We start from the raw sequence: 20,130 nt of genomic DNA on the forward strand, positions 1-20,130 counted from the left end.
CCACCGCGCTAGAGCTGAGTTTAATGGTACCCCCAGCTCTTTGTGGCCCCTTGGCGCTCCCGCGCGGCACTGAGGGAGGTGCCGGCTGTGGCGGTGCGCGGGGCTGCCAGAGCGTGGGGAAGGACTCGGGAGGCAGCGTGCGATTCGGGAAGTTTTGCAAACTCTGTGCCGGCAGCGGCTGGGGCGGGAAGGAGGCTGGGGGTTGGCCATGGAGAGCGGAGATGCAAATTAAACCCAGACGCTGCACGTCAGTGGGATTAACCGCCTGGATAAAGCTGTGACTGGCAAAGGTCAAGAAGGGGATGGGGAGGATCTTCGTTTTATCCGACAGGCTCTGTGGCGCAATGGATAGCGCATTGGACTTCTAGATCGATGACAGATGGAGTCATTCAAAGGTTGTGGGTTCGAGTCCCACCAGAGTCGTATTTTGCACCATCCCAGGTAATGTGCACACTTGGCTGTACAGAGCGGAAAAGTTGGTGGTTTAATCGGTTCGTTTTTGAAGAATGTAAATTTCAAACTAGTGAACTTAAACCGATTGATTTTTCAAGGCTGTTACTAGAAATCCACGTGACCATTTATGAAGCTTCATCCCAGAATAGGTATTAATTATGCAAAATGTTATTTTAAAACTCCTGTGCTTTGTGGTGAAGTATTTTAGCTGGCTAGTTATGAAGTTATTTTAACATTGGCTCTTTTTTAGGATGTTATTTAAAACACAAACAACGTGATTAAAAAGATAAATATAAACATTACTCTGATTTTTCCCTTCAAAATCTGTGATGTTTTATGTAATGTTATTTTAAGGGCATGATTTGTTAGGGGAAGAAAGGGTTAAGAGTAAAAAAATATAGGGATTTATGTCCTCTGAAATCTTCCTTTGTTTAAATCTGTTATTTTCAGGATGTTCTTTAAGGTCCTAATCTTGCAAACACTTAAGCACGTGGGTAACTGTAGTCAAAAGTAGTCCCACACATCTAAATTACAAAGTTATGCACATTGCACTTGCTAGTGAACTGCTGAGCCAGTACAGAGCCTAATATCAGTGAACTGCAGAACTGAATTCAGGATCTGGAATTAAAATTATTTTACTGGCAGATGTGGGGGTTTGCATATTCATACTTTCATTTCTACATACTCAGAGATGGTTTGATTAAAAACTCATTGAAGAAAAATAGCCTTTCCATTGAGTTTACTAGACTTTGGATACAGTCTCTAGAGCTCATTGTTTGTACTTCGAAGATATTTCATGGTTGAAAATTAATTTAAATCAATAATGTATATATTCTCCAGCCTCTTTCCCCCAGTCCTTACTGCAAAATAAACACCTTGGACTGAAAGGTAGCAACTTTGAGCAAAGAGTCTGACACTAGCATATTGATGACCAAATTATGAAACCCTGAAAACTGCCATTTAAGTGCAATTATGGGCAACAATAATGTAACAACCCTAGAAGGATGGCTTTACCAAAAGTTCACCCATTTCATCAGGGAGATATGCAAATATACAAGAGGAACAGCCTCATTAATGTCAGTATTCAGCTATATGCTATAAAATTGGTAAAGAATTCATAGAAGAGTTTCAGGAAGGAGTTAGAAAGATTGTAAGCTCTTTGGGCTAGGGGCTGATATTTATAATGTTTGTACAGCACAGAGCACCATGGGACATCTCTGTCTAGGAATCTGCCCTTATTGTGTCAGTTCAGAACCTCTTGAATGAAAGGAGAAACATATTAGGACATCTCTATTTTTCCTGACTTTACTGACACACATTGGTCTTAAAGGGTCTGTGTCCATTTTCCTTCCAGTCAAGGAGTGATTTTCTATCCTTCATTATAACAGGCACTGATCTCTGCCTCGGTTTCCCCGTATGTAAAATGAAAATATTGGTACTGACCCCTTTGTAAAGTGTTTTGAGATCTCTTGATGAAAAGTGCTATATAAGAGCTAGGTATTAATTATTACTTATTATTTGTATAGAAGAAACAAAATACAGGAGCTACACCAGACTAACACGGCTACATTTCTATCATTATTTGTATAGAGGCACTAATACACTTCCTGTTAAAGTTGCATTGAAAAAAATGCATTGAAAGTGCAGCTTATGGATCCAATCCAACTCCCATTCAATTCAAATGAAAGACTCTCATCAGTCACATTAGAAGCTGGATCAGGCTTTTATTTTCATGATGTATAGGAAAAACATTCACCATTTCCTTCCCAAATTCATCCCACTCGTTAATGGGCCCCAATTAAGTTCTTGTGAAAGTTAAGTGGTACAGCTCGAAAATATTAAATTTTAAAATTATTGTTTAACATTTGTATTGCAGTAGCACCTAAAGACCAAACAGCTCAGGGTCCAATCTCCCATGGTGCTCTGCAAGAAATATGCAAAGAACAGGATGAGGTTACAGGTCAGATTGTCTGATCTGTGTTTCAGGGGGAGACAAAACTGCAAGTTTCACCAAGGATTTTATTCCTGAAAAAGGATCAGCCTCAAAACTCCACATTAAAATACATCCTGCTTTGGTGGGGTAACTATTCAACTTGGGCTTTGTCATTTGACATATTAGCATGGAACCTGTGTGTGACAGAAATCAGTTTATAAAAACAGACCCAGCACAAACAGCTTGTGCAGTCTCAGAGTTGCACTCCCTCTGGGATTCATCACCTCACTTGCACTCACTCTGTTCTGCGGATACACAGCCTCGCTCCCCGGGAGCACAGAGAGCTTCACTATTTAAAACAAAGAAAAAATCACATGGAATTAGTGGGGAGTGAAATCTTCTCTCCTCAGAACAGGCCAAGTCTGGACAGTGTCAGTAAGTGCTAGCGCCTGTCCCTGTGCTGCTACTGTAAACAGGAAGGGACCCAGTTGGGGATGAGAGGTGAGCTTGGGCCTTGTGGCCCATCTGCTGACAGCAAAGGGGAAGCCAGTGGAGTACTTTTGTTCATTTTACATGGCATGCAGCCATAGGTGCTGGAACTAGAAGTGCAGCCTTTCTTAAAAGGGTTTCCATTATATACCGAATTTACGGCTAGGTTCAATGGGTCTCAGCACTCTCACTATGAAAATTGTTCCAGCACTAGGAATGCAAGCAACTTGTCGACTATCTGATAAGCAAAAGCTTATTGGATAGTTGACTAGTCCCTCGACTAATTGCTTCTCCCCCCGTTGCTGCCTCTATCAGAAGTAGCAAGGGTGGGGGGAAGCAGGAGTTGGTGCTGGGGGGAGCCAGCTTAAAAGCCAGTTCCCCCCAGCACCATCTCTGCGAGGGGTAGGGAAGACAGGGGATAGCGGGGACCAGGCACGAGCCAGGAATCAGCTGATTCCCAGCTTGCACCTAGTCTCAGAAGCACCTCTGCTTTTTTAATGTATTAAGAGCCACTAGGCTCTTAATACATTTAAAAGGCTAAAGCGCAGCAGGGGGGACCCAGCCGACTTCCGACTCGTGCAGGGTCCCCCTGCTGTGCACCAGCCTTCTAAATGCTGATATTTCGAAATAACAGGCATGCTGTTAAGACACAAAATAGCTATTTTGGGATACCAGTAGTATCCTGAAATAGCGCCCCAGTGTAGATGTACCCCTAGAGAATTAAGGCCACGTCTACACTGAAAGATAAGATCGAATTTATTAAGGTAAATTTTTTGCCACCCGATTTTATGCTACTTTGAACTGCATCAAATTCTTGTGCTTTTTAAAGTAGCGCATCCCCACTAGAAATGTTAAATATTGGTTAACTGAATACTTGATTAACTCTCATGAATATTTATTGTTTGCTAGACTATTCTATAGTCCCCAAGGGTGGAGAGAGCAGCCAGGGCACTCTGGTCTCACTCCCGAGAAGACCCCTGCCGCTCTGTGCTGCTGCCTCTGTATCACAGGCAGCAGTGCAGGGTGCCAGGCAGGAGCTGGTCCGCAAGAGGAGCCAGTTTAAAAACCAGTTGCCCTTGCAGACTGGCTGCCTGTTGCCCTGCTGCCTCCGATACAGAGGGGTAGAGGGGCTATGCTCCCAGACCCAGCATGAGCCAGAACTGAGCTGGGCTGCTGGCCAGTCTGCTAAAATATTTACTGGCAGTATGGTAGTACTGGTGGAACGCATGTAGTATATAGCCTTAACCAATAAACTTTTGCTTATCAGTTAATTGACTACACTATTGCATCACTAGTTCCCAGTAGGGTGTCTTTGAAAGCGATGCATTGTGGGTAGCTATCTCACAGTTCCTGCACCCCTTTGCATTCTGGGTTATACTCCCAGTGCACATTGGGACCTAAACTGTGCAATGAGTGATCTGGGTACATTTCATCAGCATCCCATAATGTACTCATCTCCTTCCTCTCTCTTCCACTTCAGAGCAATCACAAAAAATCGTTTTGCACCCTTTTTTCCCCTGGTTATCCATGAAGACAATCATATTAACCATGGTGAGCCTTGGCTGGAACATATCCAAAGCGCATCCAGGGTCCGCTGGAATGAGGAAGGCTCTTGGGACGCAATGAACTTACTCGTCTGCGAAGCACTTGAGTTGAGCAACTGGCAAATTCTGCTACATTCTATCCCCTGGAAACAGTGGAATGCTGGGGCTGGTGCCATCAAACAAGCACAGGCAGGTGGAACCACATAGTGATGCAGGTATGGGAGTGGCTGCAAAACTTTCACATGCATAAGGCCACTTTTGTGGAATTACTTTCCCCCACCCTGACGTGCAAGTATACCAGAATGAGCCCGGTGGAAGCTTGCAATGCCAGACAGTCTGGTCAGTTGGGAATAATTTCAGAGTGAGTAAATCTATGGTGGGGGCTGCTGTGATCCAAGTAGCCAAGACAATCAATACAGGAGGGTAGTGACTCTAGGCAATGTGGAGGGCTTTCCACGAGGGAGGCTTCCTAACTGTGGTGGGGCAACACAACGCACATCCCCATCTTGGCAGCCAGCTGCCTTGCCAAGGAATACATAAACCACAAAGGGTACTTCTCAATGGTACTGCAGGTGCGGGTGGATCACAAGGGTGATTTCAGTGACATCAGCATGAGAAAATTACCATGAGAGGCATTGAAATGCCAGGAGTGATCTTTGGAGACCCAGCCTACCCCTTGCTCCAGTGGCCCATGAAGCCAGAAACGGGCAGCCTGGACCACAAGGAGTAGTTCGGTTACGGAATGGTGGTAGAAGGTGCTTGGGGGCATTTAAAGGGAAGGTTTCACAGTCTTCTGATTCGGTTAGAGCTCAGCAAAATCAACATTCCCATTGTGGTGGCAGCCTGCTGTATATCTCTATAGTATTTGTGAGAGTACGGGGAAAAGTTATATGGCATAGCACCTAGCCAGTGATTGAGAAGCCAGACACCAGGGCAGTAAGGAGAGCACAGGGAGGGGCACTGCAAATCAGAGGCTTTGAAAACCAACTTTACAACTGGCCAGATGAGAATCGTGAATGTTGTTCTCAACGAAGTGTCCCTGTATTCAGTGTGCTTGCCTGTAACAACGCCCTCCTCCCCAACAGAAACAATAAAGAGACTGTTGTTCAGAAATCATGCATTTTGGTTGAGGGAACACAGCAGGGACAGAAAAGGAGCTCAGGGCAGGAACTTCGAGGGCGTGTGATCACAATTGTGGGGATGGCCTTTTGCTTCACGATGCATCCCTGGGGATTGAGTGTGAGGCTGCCCTTGGCTCTCCTTCTCCCCTGCTTTCTAGGCATTTGAGAGAGGAGGCTATGGAACTTGGGATAAGGGAATGTGGTTCAGCAAAGGCTGGAGGGGGTGCCTATGCATGCTGGAAAGCCACCATGCAGTTCATCACATCCGTCATGGATGACAAAACTCTCTCCTGGTTCCTCACTTCCAATTCCCTGTAGGCTTTCCTGTCCTCACGCTCCGCTCTCATCTCCAGCAGCAGCATATTCCCCACTTGTTTAAGTGCTCCCTGTCCATGTGGGCGGATTGCATTTGCTCCTTGAACATGTTATCCCCTCATCCCCGGTCGCCTGCGCAGTTGTGCCAGCAGGGCAGCGAGCAGGGCAGTGGCAGAGCTGGGGGAGCGTGCAGTAGGCTCACTGCTGTTATCGCTGGAACAAGAGTGAAGGACAGACTTTTCAGGAGATGCACTGGGGAGCATAAAACAATCTGCTAGTACAAAAGGACGAGCTGCCTTAAGACAAGAGAGATGTGTTATGTACAAGGCCACAATTATGCTTCGAAGTAGCCACTAGGCACAGGTACACACAGGTTTCTCAGAGGAGCAACTGGACTTGGTTCGGTGGCAGACATGGTAAGGGAGAGGTCAGGACTCAAGGTGGGAGTCTGGACGTGGTAAAAGGGCAGGGCAAGGGTTCACGGCATGCATCTTTGGGGCTGAACAAATGGAGATTTACTGCACAGGCATCAGCTAATCACTCCCCCTGCGTCATCCAAGTTGCCATGCGATATATCAGTCTTCTCTGAATCACACAGAGGGGAAGGGAGCTGATGCTGACGGAATGTAGCTGGAAATCTGGACTTTATACTGAAATGCTTTGTGCTGCAATGATGCCAGACCACTTACTGCTGCCTTGGCATAGAAATGTGTCCTACTGTGGAGCATGGATAAGGCAGGTCACCCCAGAAACCTTGTGAGAAGGATGAAAAAGTTCCTCTAGGAAAGTTTTATGGTGATGGTTGGAAATGGGAGGGAGCGTGGGCTATAATAGCAGAGAGAGAGGAGGGTCAGGGCAAAACTGGGAGGCAAGATCAAATCAGTATCTTAGATGCCTATATACAAATGCAAGAAGTATGGGTAATAAGCAGGAAGAACTGGAAGTGCTAATAAATAAATACAACGATGACATTGTTGGCATCACAGAAACTTGGTGGGATAATACACAATTGGAACGTTGGGATGGAAGGGTACAGCTTGCTCAGGAAGGATAAACAGGGAAAAAAGGGAGGAGGTGTTGCCTTATATATTAAAAATGTGCACACTTGGACGGAGGTGGAGATGGACGTAGGAGACAGAAGTGTTGAGAGTCTCTGGGTTAGGCTAAAAGGGGTAAAAAACAAGGGTGATGTCATGCTAGGAGTCTACTATGGGCCACCTACCAAAGTGGAAGAGGTGGATGAGGCTTTTTTTAAACAACTAACAAAATGATCCAAAGCCCAAGATTTGGTGGTGATGGGGGACTTCAACTATCCAGATACATGTTGGGAAAATAACACAGCGGGGCACAGACTATCCAATAAGTTCTTGGACTGCATTGGGGACAACTTTTTATTTCAGACGGTTGAAAAAGCTACCGGGGGGAGCTGTTCTAGCTTTGATTTTTACAAATAGGGAGGAACTGGTTGAGAATATGAAAGTGGAAGGCAGCTTGGGTGAAAGTGATCATGAAATCATAGAGTTCACAATTCTAAGGAAGGGTAGAAGGGAGAACAGCAAAATAGAGACAACGGATTTCAGAAAGGTGGATTTTGGTAAGCTCAGAAAGCTGATAGGTAAGGTCCCATGGGAATCAAGACTGAGGGGAAAAACAGCTGAGGAGAGTTGGCAGTTTTTCAAAGGGACATTGTTAAGGGCCCAAAAGCAAGCTATTCCGCTGCGTAGGAAAGATAGAAAATATGGCAAAAGACCGCTTTGGCTTACCCACGAGATCTTGCATGATCTAAAAATAAAAAAGGAGTCCTATAAAAAATGGAAACTAGGACAAATTACAAAAGATGAATATAGGCAAACAACACAAATGCAGGGGCAAGATTAGAAAGGCAAAGGCACAAAATGAGCTCAAACTAGTTATGGGAATAAAGGGAAACAAGACGACTTTTTATAAATACATTAGAAGCAAGAGGAAGACCAACGACAGGGTAGGCCCACTGCTCAGTGAGGAGGGAGAAACAGTAACAGGAAACTTGGAAATGGCAGAGATGCTCAATGACTTCTTTGTTTGGTCTTCACCGAGAAGTCTGATGAAGGAATGCCTAACATAGTGAATGCTAGTGGGAATCAAGTAGGTTTAGAAGATAAAATAAAAAAAGAACAAGTTAAACATCACTTAGAAAAGTTAGATGCCTGCAAGTCACCAGGGCCTGATGAAATGCATTCTAGAATACTCAAGGAGCTGATAGAGGAGGTATCTGAGCCTCTAGCTATCATCTTTGGAAAATCATGGGAGACAGGAGAGATTCCAGAAGACTGGAAGAGGGCAAATATAGTGCCCATCTATAAAAAGGGAAATAAGAACAACCCAGGAAACTACAGACCAGTTAGTTTAACTTCTGTGCCAGGGAAGATAATGGAACAAGTAACTAAGGAAATCATCTGTAAACACTTGGAAGGTGGCAAGGTGATAGGGAACAGCCAGCATGGATTTGTAAAGAACAAATCATGTCAAACCAATCTGATAGCTTTCTTTGATAGGATAACGAGTCTTGTGGATAAGGGAGAAGCGATAGATGTGGTATACCTAGACTTTAGTAAGGCATTTGATACGGTCTCGCATGATATTCTTATCAATAAACTAGGCAAATACAACTTAGATGGGGCTACTATAAAGTGGGTGCATAACTGGCTGGAGAACCGTACTCAGAGAGTAGTTATTAATGGTTCTCAATCCTGCTGGAAAGGTATAACAAGTGTGGTTCCGCAGGGGTCTGTTTTGGGACCAGCTCTGTTCAATATCTTCATCAACAATTTAGATATTGGGATTGAAAGTACGCTTATTAAGTTTGCAGATGATACCAAGCTGGGAGGGGATGCAACTGCTTTGGAGGATAGGGCCATAATTCAAAATGATCTGGAAAAAATTGGAGAAATGGTCTGAGGTAAACAGGATGAAGTTTAATAAAGACAAATGCAAAGTGCTCCACTTAGGAAGGAACAATCAGTTTCACACATACAGAATGGGAAGCGACTGTCTAGGAAGCAGTACGGCAGAAAGGGATCTAGGGGTTATAGTGGACCATATGCTAAATATGGGTACGTCTACACTACAGCGCTAGTTCGAACTAACTTAGTTCGAATTAGTTAATTCGAACTAAGCTAGTTCGAACTAGCGCATCTAGAACTAAAAACTAGTTCGAACTAGCGTTTTGCTAGTTCGAACTAGCGCGTCCACACTGATTGGACGCAGGGGGGCATTTAAGGGCAGCTGAAACCGGTTCTGGCAGGGCATCAGGTCAGCAGTTGCTTTGTGTGGCTGCTGTCTGAGGCTATCTGAGGCTCGTGCTTAAAGGGACCCCCCCTGGACAGCCGGTTCTCAGCTTTTCCTGCTTGCTTGCCAACCTCGCCGAGGGACAGCAAAGCGTCGGTCTCTGTGCCCGTCTGTGTCGGTGCTTCCCTTCGGGGGGGCCGCCGCAGGTGGCAACATGGAGCCACGGCTCGCCCTGCACCTTCTGGTGCACGTTCTGGACTTGCTGCTGCAAGCCTGCCAGCAATGGCTCGAGGCTGCCTGGCACCACCTGGGGAACGTCAGCCCCCTGCCTCTCCGCCTGGCCGCCCTGGGGGCCGTGGAGGAGCCGCGGCGGCGCCCCGGCACCGGCGTGCCCCGCCGCATCTGGCGTCTGGACACCAGCAGCGACTGGTGGGACCGCATCGTCCTGGAGCACTGGGACGACCGACAGTGGACCCAGAACTTTAGGATGAGGAGGGACACCTTCCTGGAGCTCTGCGAGTGGCTCGCCCCTGCCCTGCAAAGAAGGGACACTCGCATGAGGCCCGCCATCCCCCTCCAGAAGCGGGTGGCCATCGCCCTCTGGAAGCTCTCCACGCCGGACAGCTACCGATCCGTCGGGAACCAGTTCGGCGTGGGGAGATCCACTGTCGGAGCAGTGCTCATGCAGGTACGGCGCTCGTCGGCCACCGAGCCGGGGGGGAGGGGGGCTGCGAGGAGGGGATGGGCCGCCCCAGGGACAAAGGGGGGGGCGGGAGGAGGCGAAAGCGCCCCGCACCGGAGGGGTCGGGCTGTCCCGGCCGTACTACACGCCGCCAGGGGGGTTGCTTCCGGGAGTGGGGCGCGGGGCACTGCCAGGGCACGCACGCTCCCAGCCACCCGGGCGCCCCACTGATTGACGCTTTGCTGTGTCTCTCTCCGCAGGTGGTCAAGGCCATCAACCGGGTGCTGCTCCGCAGGGTGGTCCGCCTCGCCGACCCGGATGCCGTCATCCGGGGATTCGGCGCCCTCGGCTTCCCCAACTGCGGGGGGGCCATCGACGGGACGCACATCCCCATCCGTGCCCCGGAACACCAGGCGTCCCGGTACGTGAACCGCAAGGGGTACTTCTCCGTCATCCTGCAGGCCGTATGTGACCACCGGGGACAGTTGACGGACATAAATGTGGGCTGGTCCGGCAAAGCACACGACGCCCGGGTGTACCGGAACTCCTCCGTGTGCCAGCGGCTGCAGGACGGGACCTTCTTCCCCGACCGCCACATCAGGGTCGGGGACGTGGACATGCCCGTCTGCCTGGTGGGGGATGCCGCCTACCCACTGCAGCCCTGGCTCATGAAGCCCTACACGGGACACCTCAATCCCTCCCGCCAGGCCTTCAATAACAGGCTGAGCAGGGCCCGCATCGTGGTGGAGGGGGCCTTCGGGCGACTGAAAGCCCGCTTTCGATGCCTCCTCACCCGTCTGGACCTGGCCGAGCACAACATCCCTCCCGTGGTGGCGGCATGTTGTGTGCTCCACAATTTGTGTGAGCGGAAGGGGGAGGCTTTCTTGCCAGCCTGGATGGCTGAGGCTGACCGCATGGCTGGACACTACGGTCAGCCCCGCACCGCCGCCGTCCGGGAAGCCCAGCGGGGGGCCATCCGGATCCGGGAAGCCCTGCGGGAGAGCTTCCAGGTGGAGGAGGAGGAGGACTGACCTCTCCCTGCATGCCCCACCGGGGCCTTCTTCCACCCTACCCCCCCCTTCCCCTTTCCCCTCCCTACCTACTGTCAAATAAAGACACCTGTTTTTCCAACAAAAACGTCTGTTTATTTCACAGAACTGGGGTGGGGGAGGGAGGAATGAAGGTGGGAGAAGGGAGGGGGAAACCTGGGACGAGGGAGCTGGAAGGGGAGGGGAGGGAAGGGAGGAAGGGAAAGGAAAGCTCAGGGGTGGGAGTCTGGGTGCCTCTCCCGTCTCGCCACACTGCGGGTCCGGGGGCGTCGGTGGGGAATGGTTGTGGAGGGGGGGGCAGAGAGGACAGGGGGTGTGGAGGAAGCAGGAGCGGAAGCAGGAGGAGCAGGAGGAGCAGGGGGAGCAGGGGGAGCAGGGGGAGCAAGAGGGGGAGCAAGAGGGGGAGCAGGGGGAGCAAGAGGGGGAGCAAGAGGGGGAGCAGGGGGAGGAGGAAATGGAAAGCGGTCCAGCAGGCTCTGGAGGTGGCCTCGCAGGGCACGGCCCTGCTCCTCCAGGGCCTCCAGACTCCTCTGGCGCAGCCTGAGGTCCTCCTGGACCCAGTGGTCCTGGAGACGGAGCTGTCGGTCCAGGAACCGGAGATGCCGCCTCTGGTAGTCCTCCTGGTTCCTGGCTGTCCTGCTTGCCCGGGCGCGGGCGGCTGCTGCAGGCGGTGTGGTGCGCCCTGCAGTCCCCGGTGCTGCAGCTGTGGTGCAAGAAGACCAGCGGTCAATTACCCCAGGGGCCCAGGTGTGTGAAACCCAGCTCCCCTCTGCAAGGCCAGGGCCCCTGCAGGATCCCCAGCTGCTGCTCCGTAGTGGGCAAGGCCCAGGCGCACGGTCCCGGGGCTCCCTCTCGCCCCAGCCCCCCGTACACATAAGGGGAACACGAGGGTACTCACAGGTGGATGCCTCCCCGGCCTCTGATGATGCAGGCGAGCGGCTCTGTGGGGTGCCTCGGGGGTCCCGGGTCCTGGGAAGGCTGGCAGCAGGCTCCTGGCTCTCAGAGCCCTCTTCCTCCTCCTCGGTGTCCAGGAGCGGTCCCTCTGCCCCGGGGTCAATCACGTCCCGGGGGGCAGGGACGGCATGAGGCCCCAGAATGCGGTCCAGGGCATGGAAGTGGGGGCAGGCCTCCGGGTCAGCCCCTGGCAGGCAGGCCCGGGAGTAGGACTGCCGCAAGTCTTTAATCTTGCAGCGCACCTGCTCCCGGCTGCGCTGGTGGCCCCTGGCGGCCAGGCTGGCAGCCATGCGTCCATAGACGGCCGCGTTCCGGTGGCTAGTGCGGAGATCGTGGACATTTGAGGCTTCCCCCCAAACCTCGATGAGGTCCACGATCTCCGCACTTGACCAGGCGGGCGCCCGCCTTTTGCGCCCCCGGGCAGGCTCCCGGGAGCCGCCAGGCTGGTCGTGGGGAGCAGTGGAGGGCTGGGAGCCCTCGGATGGCTGGCTCATCCTGTGGCAGGTGCAGGCTGTGCAGGCACGGGTGCTGGCAGCCTTGCAACTGGCACAAAGTGAGTAGCCAGCCCGTGGCCCTTTAAGGGCTCCGGGGCCGGGAGGGGGGCAATAGAGTTTCCCTGGTGTTGGCCAGAGTGGCCACCAGGGAAACCTGGGAAGCCTTAGCCTCCCACTAGTTCGAACTAAAGGGCTACACAGCCCTTAGTTCGAACTAGCTAGTTCGAACTAGGCGTTAGTCCTCGTAAAATGAGGTTTACCTAGTTCGAACTAAGCGCTCCGCTAGTTCGATTCAAATTCGAACTAGCGGAGCGCTAGTGTAGCGCATAGGAAAGTTAGTTCGAACTAACGTCCGTTAGTTCGAACTAACTTTCTAGTGTAGACATACCCTATGAGACAACAGGGTGATGCTGTTGCAAAAAAAGAAAACATGATCCTGGGATGCATTAACAGGAGTGTTGTGAGCAAGACACGAGAAGTCATTCTTCTGCTCTACTCTGCTCTGGGTAGGCCTCAGTTGGAGTACTGTGTTCAGTACCAACATTTCAAGAAAGATGAGGAGAAATTGGAGAGGGTCCAGAGAAGAGCAACAAGAATGATTAAAGGTCTAGAGAACATGACCTATGAAGCAAGGCTGAAAGAATTGGGTTTGTTTAGTTTGGAAAAGAGAAGATTGAGGGAGGTGTGACGGGCCGTCACTGTCCCAGGGGCAGGGCGATCGGAGCCCCCGCCGGCGGGGGGCCGACAGCCAGCCCCAGACCCCCCAGCAACCTCGCAACACCGGCCGCCGGGGTCGGCAGGCTGGGGTGCTCCCCCCGCGCCTGCGCTGGCAGGCGGCTCGACCCCCGCAGGCTCGCTTGGGGGGGGCGGGGCCAGGGAGCGCGGCCGCTTAACAGGGCCGCCTGCCGGGACGTGCCCGGAAGGGGCGGGCCAGTTCAAAAGGGCCCACCGCCGGAGAAGCAGGGCGCAGGCTCCTCGCGGCGGAGGAGCAGCCCCCATCGCAGGACGGAGCGTGAGCGCCACGCAGTCCGGCTACCGGCCCGGCGCTGGTCCCGGGGCCTCTGGGACAGCCACTGCCCCTGGCGAGCACTCAGCCCCTCGTCAGACGGCGGGCGGACCCCGCTGCGCCGAGCCAGGAGGGAATGGGACAGCCAGGAGCGCGCCGGGACCGGAGAACCCACCCCCGAGACTCCGCCCGGACATCGGACGCCGCGGACCGCCGGGTCAAGGTAGGCGCAGGGGCGACAGGGACGGGCCGCCGGACCTGACGGGAGGCAGGAAGGAGCCCGGGCCAGGGTGCTTTTGGCGACCGTGGGTGGACAAGCTTAAGGGGGGAGAATCCTCACACCCCCCCCGTCCACTGTGCCGGGGCGCTAGCGGCCCCGGCGCTCAGGGCCCCGGGCTGGGACCCAGAGAGAGGGTGGGACCGGGTCCCCCTCCCTCCACACGGGGAGCGTCCAGCACCCGACATCCACCCTCGACGGAAGAGAACAAACTAGAACCCCGGACTGGGGAGAACTTAAACTGGGGGCGTCGGCCCCACCCCGCACGGCGGGTACTCCCTGCCAGGGTTTGCTGACCCTCCCTTCCAGCCGGGAGGGGATGATCGCATATCGGGGATCCGGGAACAACAAAGGACAAAAGGAGGACAAAGGGGTCCGCAGACCCCCCTCTCGAACCGAGAGGGGGTGATCGCACCCCAAACCCTCACACGTGGTGGAGAAAGTGGGCATCGATCCCACTGGGTGACAGTTGGTTACGGTAGGGTGTCCTCTGTGCCTAGGGAGCAGCCGGAAAGGCGCACCACCATGGATTCGCAGCAGCTACTCGATTGGGTAAGGGAGACCCAACGACAGCAGCAGCAACAGCAGTCCCAAATGATGCAGCAGCTGGCGAGCCAGTTCCAGGATCAGCAACGGTTGCTGGTGCAAGAGCTGTCGGCCCAGCATGAGAAGTGGATGCACAGGACCCACGGCGGGCGGGCCAGCATGGCCGAGCGAAGACGGCAACCGCGATCTGGGATCGCTGCCCCTCCGCCTGACCAAGATGGGGCCCGGGGACAACCCGGAGGCATACTTGATGACTTTTGAAAGGGTGGCTACGGCTGCGAGGTGGCCGGAGGCCCATTGGGTGACACTGTTGGCCCCTTACTTGTCCGGGCCCGCCCAGATGGCCTACCGGAGTCTGGCAGCCCGGGAGGCACTGCAGTACAACCGGGTGAAGGCGGCCATCCTAGATCAGCTAGGGATTAACGACGACACGTATCGCCAAAGATTCCGCAACGAGCGATTTAAACCGGGGGAACGACCCCGAATATTTGCGCAGCGCCTGCACGAGTGGGCTTGGCGGTGGCTAGAGCCTGAACAACGGACGGGCGCCGAAGTTGCCGAAATGGTGACCCTGGAGCAATACATCCACCTCCTCCCCCCGGGCGCCCAGAAGTGGGTCCATCGGCACCAGCCAGGGACTCTAGCAGCAGCCATCGCACTGACAGAGGCGCACCTCGATGCTGAGGGCAGGGAGGTAGGAGCGCGCTGCGAGTCCATGCCTGGCCCCTTGACAAGGGAGGCATCGCAGGCTCGTGGGGCAGGACCGACGCCGGCCAGAGAAGCCCCAAAACCGCCCGCCGGAGGAGGGCGGTGCCTGGCACCCACCTGGCCCGCTAAGCCGGGGGAGATCCCTGGAGAGGGCAGGAGAGGCCGCGAAGAGCAAGGGGGCGACAACTGGAGGGCGGGGAGCCGGACCGCCTGCTATCAATGCGGACAAGAGGGGCACTTGAAACGCGACTGCCCTATGATGGATTGTACCCTGTCCTCGCCAACCCCGGGGGACCCACAGACGGGACGGGTGCGACCAGAAGTGACTGTCTGGCTGGGACTGAAACCCCTGCAGGCCTTGGTGGACTCCGGATCCGCGCTCACCCTGGTACGAGAGGATCTGGTATGGGAGGCCCCACCCACTGGCGAGACCGCCCAGATGAAATGCGTGCACGGGGATGTGCGGACCTATCCCACAGTATGGGTCCACTTGGCGGATGGGCAGGTGGCCAGGGTCTGGCGAGTGGGGAAGGCCCCGAACCTGCCACTCCCCGTGGTGATAGGGAGAGATTGGCCGGGGTTCCTGGGACTCCTGCGGAAGGGGATGGACCCGCCGACCGGTCGGACCCCCACGCAGGAAGCGTACGTACACCCCCGGGCCCCTAGCACAGCGACGCCCTCGCGGGGTGGCAGGAGCGACGACCCCGACTTCTTGGAGGAGCAGCGGACCGACGAGACCCTACGGTACGCCTGGGAACAGGCCGGCGACCCGGGCGAGACTGACGAACGTCAGCAGGGCCCCCGCTTCCAGGTAATTCGAGACCGCCTATACCGTCTGGTGGCAGGCGGGGCGGGGGAGGGGGAACAGAGACAGCTGGTAGTCCCCCAGGCCCGACGGAGGGAGGTCTTGGACCTCGCGCATACGAACCCCTGGGTGGGGCACCTGGGCCGGGAAAAAACGCTGGCACGGGTCCTCCGCCAATTGTATTGGCCGGGGGTTTACCGGGCGGTGCGGAACCTCTGCGCCTCGTGCCCCAGCTGCCAGAAGGTCGCAACGGGCGCCATCCCGGTGGCCCCCCTGGTACCCCTCCCGGTAGTGGGCACCCCCTTCGAGAGGGTGGCCCTGGACTTGGTAGGGCCCCTGGAGTCCTCCTGGGCGGGACATCGGTTCATCCTCGTGGTGATCGACTATGCCATCCGGTACCTGGAGGCCGTCAGGCTCCGCAACGTCAAGGCCCCAACGTTGGCAATGGAGCTGCTTAAAATTTTTGCGAGGGTAGGGTTCCCTCAGGCTATTCTCACGGACCAGGGGACAAACATGACTTCCCAGTTGATAAAGGAGCTGTGCACACTACTCCGGATTAAAACCCTGCGGACGTCAGTGTACCACCCCCAGACTGATGGACTAGTAGAGCGATTCAATCGCACCTTAAAGGACATGCTCCGGCGGGTAGTGCAGGACAGCCCGAGGGACTGGGACCAGATGTTGCCCGCCCTCATGTTCGCCATCCGCGAGGTGCCCCAAGCCTCCACGGAGTTTTCCCCATTCAAGCTGTTGTATGGGCGGCAGCCTCGGGGGATCCTGGACATCCTAAGGGAGGACTGGGAGGCGCAGTCGGCCCGGTGCCAGGGCACAGTACAGTATATTTTGCAGCTCCGAGAGAAGCTACAGCGGCTCGGCGCCTACGCGAAATGGAATCTCCTGAGGGCCCAAACGCGACAGGCCCACTACTACAACCGCACGGCCGCGAACCACCAATTCGAGCCCGGCGACCGGGTGTTACTGCTCCTGCCCACCCGGGAGTCCAAACTCCTCGCGGCGTGGCAAGGCCCCTACGAGGTCGTTCGGAAGGTGGGGGACGTGAACTATGAGGTGCGGCTGACCGGGAGACGGAGGGCCACACAGGTCTACCATGTAAATCTCCTCAAAAAGTGGGTGGCCCGGGAAGGACTCCTAGTGGCGCCCGCGGACCACGACGAAGACCTCGGCCCCTCCCCAACCGACCAGACGGAGGAAGATGCCCCGTCCATAGGGCCAGAGCTGTCGGCGGGCCAACGGACGCAAATGGAAGAACTTCTGCGTTGGTTCAGCCACGTCCTGACGGTGACCCCGGGGACAGCGAAGGTAGGGATGCACTGTATCAATACTGAACCGGGGCAAGTAGTGCGTGAGGCCCATAGGCCCCTCCCCCAAAAAGTATGGGACACCGTCCGGCAGGAGGTACAGACCATGAGACAATGGGGGGTAGTAGAGGAATCACGGAGCGAATGGCGTAGCCCCATAGTTCTGGTCCCCAAGCGAGACGGGAGTGTGCAGTTTTGCATTGACTTTCGAAAGGTTAACGGGATTTCGCAATTTGATGCTTACCCCATGCCACGGGTGGAGGAGCTGCTGGAGTGCCTGGGGAGGGCCAAGTATATCTCCACCCTAGATCTATCGAAAGGCTACTGGCAGATCCCGCTGGATCCCCAGGATAAGAAGACCGCGTTCGCCACCCCATTCGGGTTGTTCCAGTTTCGACGGATGCCGTTCGGGCTCCACGGGACAGCAGCGACCTTCCAGCGGGTCATGGATCAGGTACTGGAGCCCATGAAGGGGTACGCAGCAGCTTACATCGATGACATCGCCGTGTACAGCGTGACATGGCCAGAACATCTCCAACATCTGGAAACCGTGATGCGAGCGCTACAAAAGGCAGGCCTCACGGCGAACCCCAAAAAGTGCCACTTTGCCCAACGCGAGGTGTCATACCTCGGCTACACCGTGGGAGGGGGACAACTAAAACCACTGGTGGGGAAGGTGGAAGCCCTTCGGAACTACCCACTGCCGTCAACGAAGAGACAGGTATGGGGATTTTTAGGGTTGGCAGGATACTACCGCCACTTTGTGCCGGATTTCACTACGATCGCAGCCCCCCTGACGGAGCTGACCAAGGACGTACACCCCAGCAGGGTACAGTGGACGGCACAAGCCAACCAAGCCTTCCATGAACTAAAACGCAGGTTAGTTCAAGCCCCAGTGTTGCGGCAGCCTGACTTTGAGAGACCGTTCTTTTTATATACAGATGCCTCTGAATACGGACTAGGGGCGGTACTGGCCCAGGGCGAAAACGGGAAGGAACATCCGATCCTGTACTTGAGCCGAAAACTCCTACCACGGGAGAGGAACTATGCCACGATCAAAAAGGAGGCGTTGGCGGTGAAGTGGGCCATCGAGACCCTAAGGTATTACCTACGGGGCAATAAATTTAAACTGGTTGCAGATCATGCCCCACTAGTGTGGTTGAACTCCATGAAAAACTCGAATCCGCGCCTAACCCGTTGGTACATGGCGTTACAGCCATACCAATTCGATGTGGAATACCGAGCGGGGAAAAAACACCAAAATGCCGATTTTTTTTTCCCGGGTATTTTTACCCGCCGGGGATGGGGGAGACCCCGCGGTAAGGTGGGGGTGTGTGACGGGCCGTCACTGTCCCAGGGGCAGGGCGATCCCCCCGCCGGCGGGGGGCCGACGGCCAGCCCCAGAGCCCCCAGCAACCCCGCAACACCGGCCGCCGGGGACGGCAGGCTGGGGCGCTCCCCCCGTGCCTGCGCCGGCAGCCGGCTCGACCCCCGCGGGCTCGCTCAGGGGGGGCGGGGCCAGGGAGCGCGGCCACTTAACAGGGCCGCCTGCCGGGACGTGCCCAGAAGGGCCGGGCCAGTTCAAAAGGGCCCGCCGCCAGAGAAGCAGGGCGCAGGCTCCTCGCGGCGGTGGAGGAGCAGCCCCCGCTGCAGGACGGAGCGTGAGCGCCACGCAGCCCGGCTACCAGCCTGGCGCTGGTCCCGGGGCCTCCGGGATAGCCACTGCCCCTGGCGAGTGCTCGGCCCCTCGTCAGACGGCGGGCGGACCCCGCCGCGCCGAGCCAGGAGGGAACGGGGCAGCCAGGAGCGCGCCGGGACCGGAGAACCCACCCCCAAGACTCCGCCCGGACGTCGGACGCCGCGGACCGCCGGGTCAAGGTAGGTGCAGGGGCGACGGGGATGGGCCGCCAGACCCGACAGGAGGGAGGAAGGAGCCCGGGGCAGGGTGCTTTTGGCGACCGTGGGTGGACGAGCTTAAGGGGGGAGAATCCTTCCCCCCCCCCCCGTCCACCGTGCCGGGGCGCTAGCGGCCCTGGCGCTCAGGGCCCCGGGCTGGGACCCAGAGAGAGGGTGGGACCGGGTCCCCCTCCCTCCACACGGGGAGCGTCCAGCACCCGACAGCCACCCTCGACGGAAGAGAACAAACTAGAACCCCGGACTGGGGAGAACTTAAACTGGGGGCGTCGGCCCCACCCCGCACGGCAGGTACTCCCTGCCAGGGTTCGCTGACCCCCCCCTTCCAGCTGGGAGGGGGTGATCGCACCCAAGGGGCCCAGGCCCCATATCGGGGATCCGGGAACAACAAGGGACAAAAGGAGGACAAAGGGGTCCGCAGACCCCCCCTCTCGGACCGAAAGGGGGTGATCGCACCCCAAACCCTCACATGGGACATGATAGCCATTTTCAGGTATCTAAGAGAGTGTCATAAGGAGGAGGGAGAAAACTTATTTATCTTGGCCTCTGAGGATAGAACAAGAAGCAATGGGCTTAAACTGCAGCAGGGGAGGTTTAGGTTGGACATTATGAAAAGGTTCCTGTCAGGATGGTTAAACACTGGAATAAATTGCCCAGGGAGATTGTGGAATCTCCGTCTCTGGAGATATTTAAGAGCAGGTTAGATAAATGTCTATCAGGGATGGTCTAGACAGTACTTGGTCCTGCCATGAGGGCAGGGGACTGGACTCGATGACCTCTCGAGGTCCCTTCCAGTCCTAATATTCTGAGATTCTATGAGATGTGCAAGGAGGATCCCTGCTCTGTCTCCAGACACATTAACAAGCCGTCCTGGGGAGTCCCCGCTGTGCAGACAGAGTGGCCGCCACAGATCACACCCAAGTCCCTTAACCCACTTGTAGAAGATAAGAACTCCCCAGAAGTGCCCTCCCAGGGACCAGTGCCCCGCTGCAGACAGCCTGGGAGGGGGATTGTCTCCAAAGTTATAAAAGGTTCGAGTTATCCATGACATCAGTTGCCCTGCTTGCCTGCTGACCATTTTCCTCCTCTTCCTCCTCATCCACGCTGTCCTCCACACTGCTGCCCGAGGAGTGTCTTGGGAGGACTCCATAGCCTGGCTGGGGAAGCTGATTGCTCCCTTCCCTGCCCCCAGGATCGCAAACAGTTGCTCATAGACACAGAACGTTTGCGGCGATGATCTAAAACATCCGTTTG

General features: G+C 55.2%; 1 protein-coding gene and 1 non-coding gene across 2 annotated transcripts in view; both read left to right on the plus strand.

Annotated features, from left to right (window-relative positions):
* Positions 1 to 130: 130 nt before the first annotated feature.
* TRUB2 (TruB pseudouridine synthase family member 2) overlaps positions 131 to 20,130 on the plus strand; it is a 51,370-nt gene continuing 31,370 nt past the window's right edge. Inside the window, exon 1 of the mRNA XM_075905884.1 lies at positions 131 to 441. The gene's annotated coding sequence lies outside the window, so the exon portion shown is untranslated. The remainder of the gene's footprint in view (positions 442 to 20,130) is intronic.
* On the plus strand, positions 331 to 423 carry TRNAR-UCU (transfer RNA arginine (anticodon UCU)). The gene is made up of 2 exons: positions 331 to 367; positions 388 to 423. It is a non-coding gene; the product is annotated as a tRNA-Arg (tRNA).

The sequence above is a fragment of the Pelodiscus sinensis genome, chromosome 22 (assembly GCF_049634645.1).
Source record: "Pelodiscus sinensis isolate JC-2024 chromosome 22, ASM4963464v1, whole genome shotgun sequence".
In the NCBI taxonomy this organism is placed as follows: Eukaryota; Metazoa; Chordata; order Testudines; family Trionychidae; genus Pelodiscus; species Pelodiscus sinensis.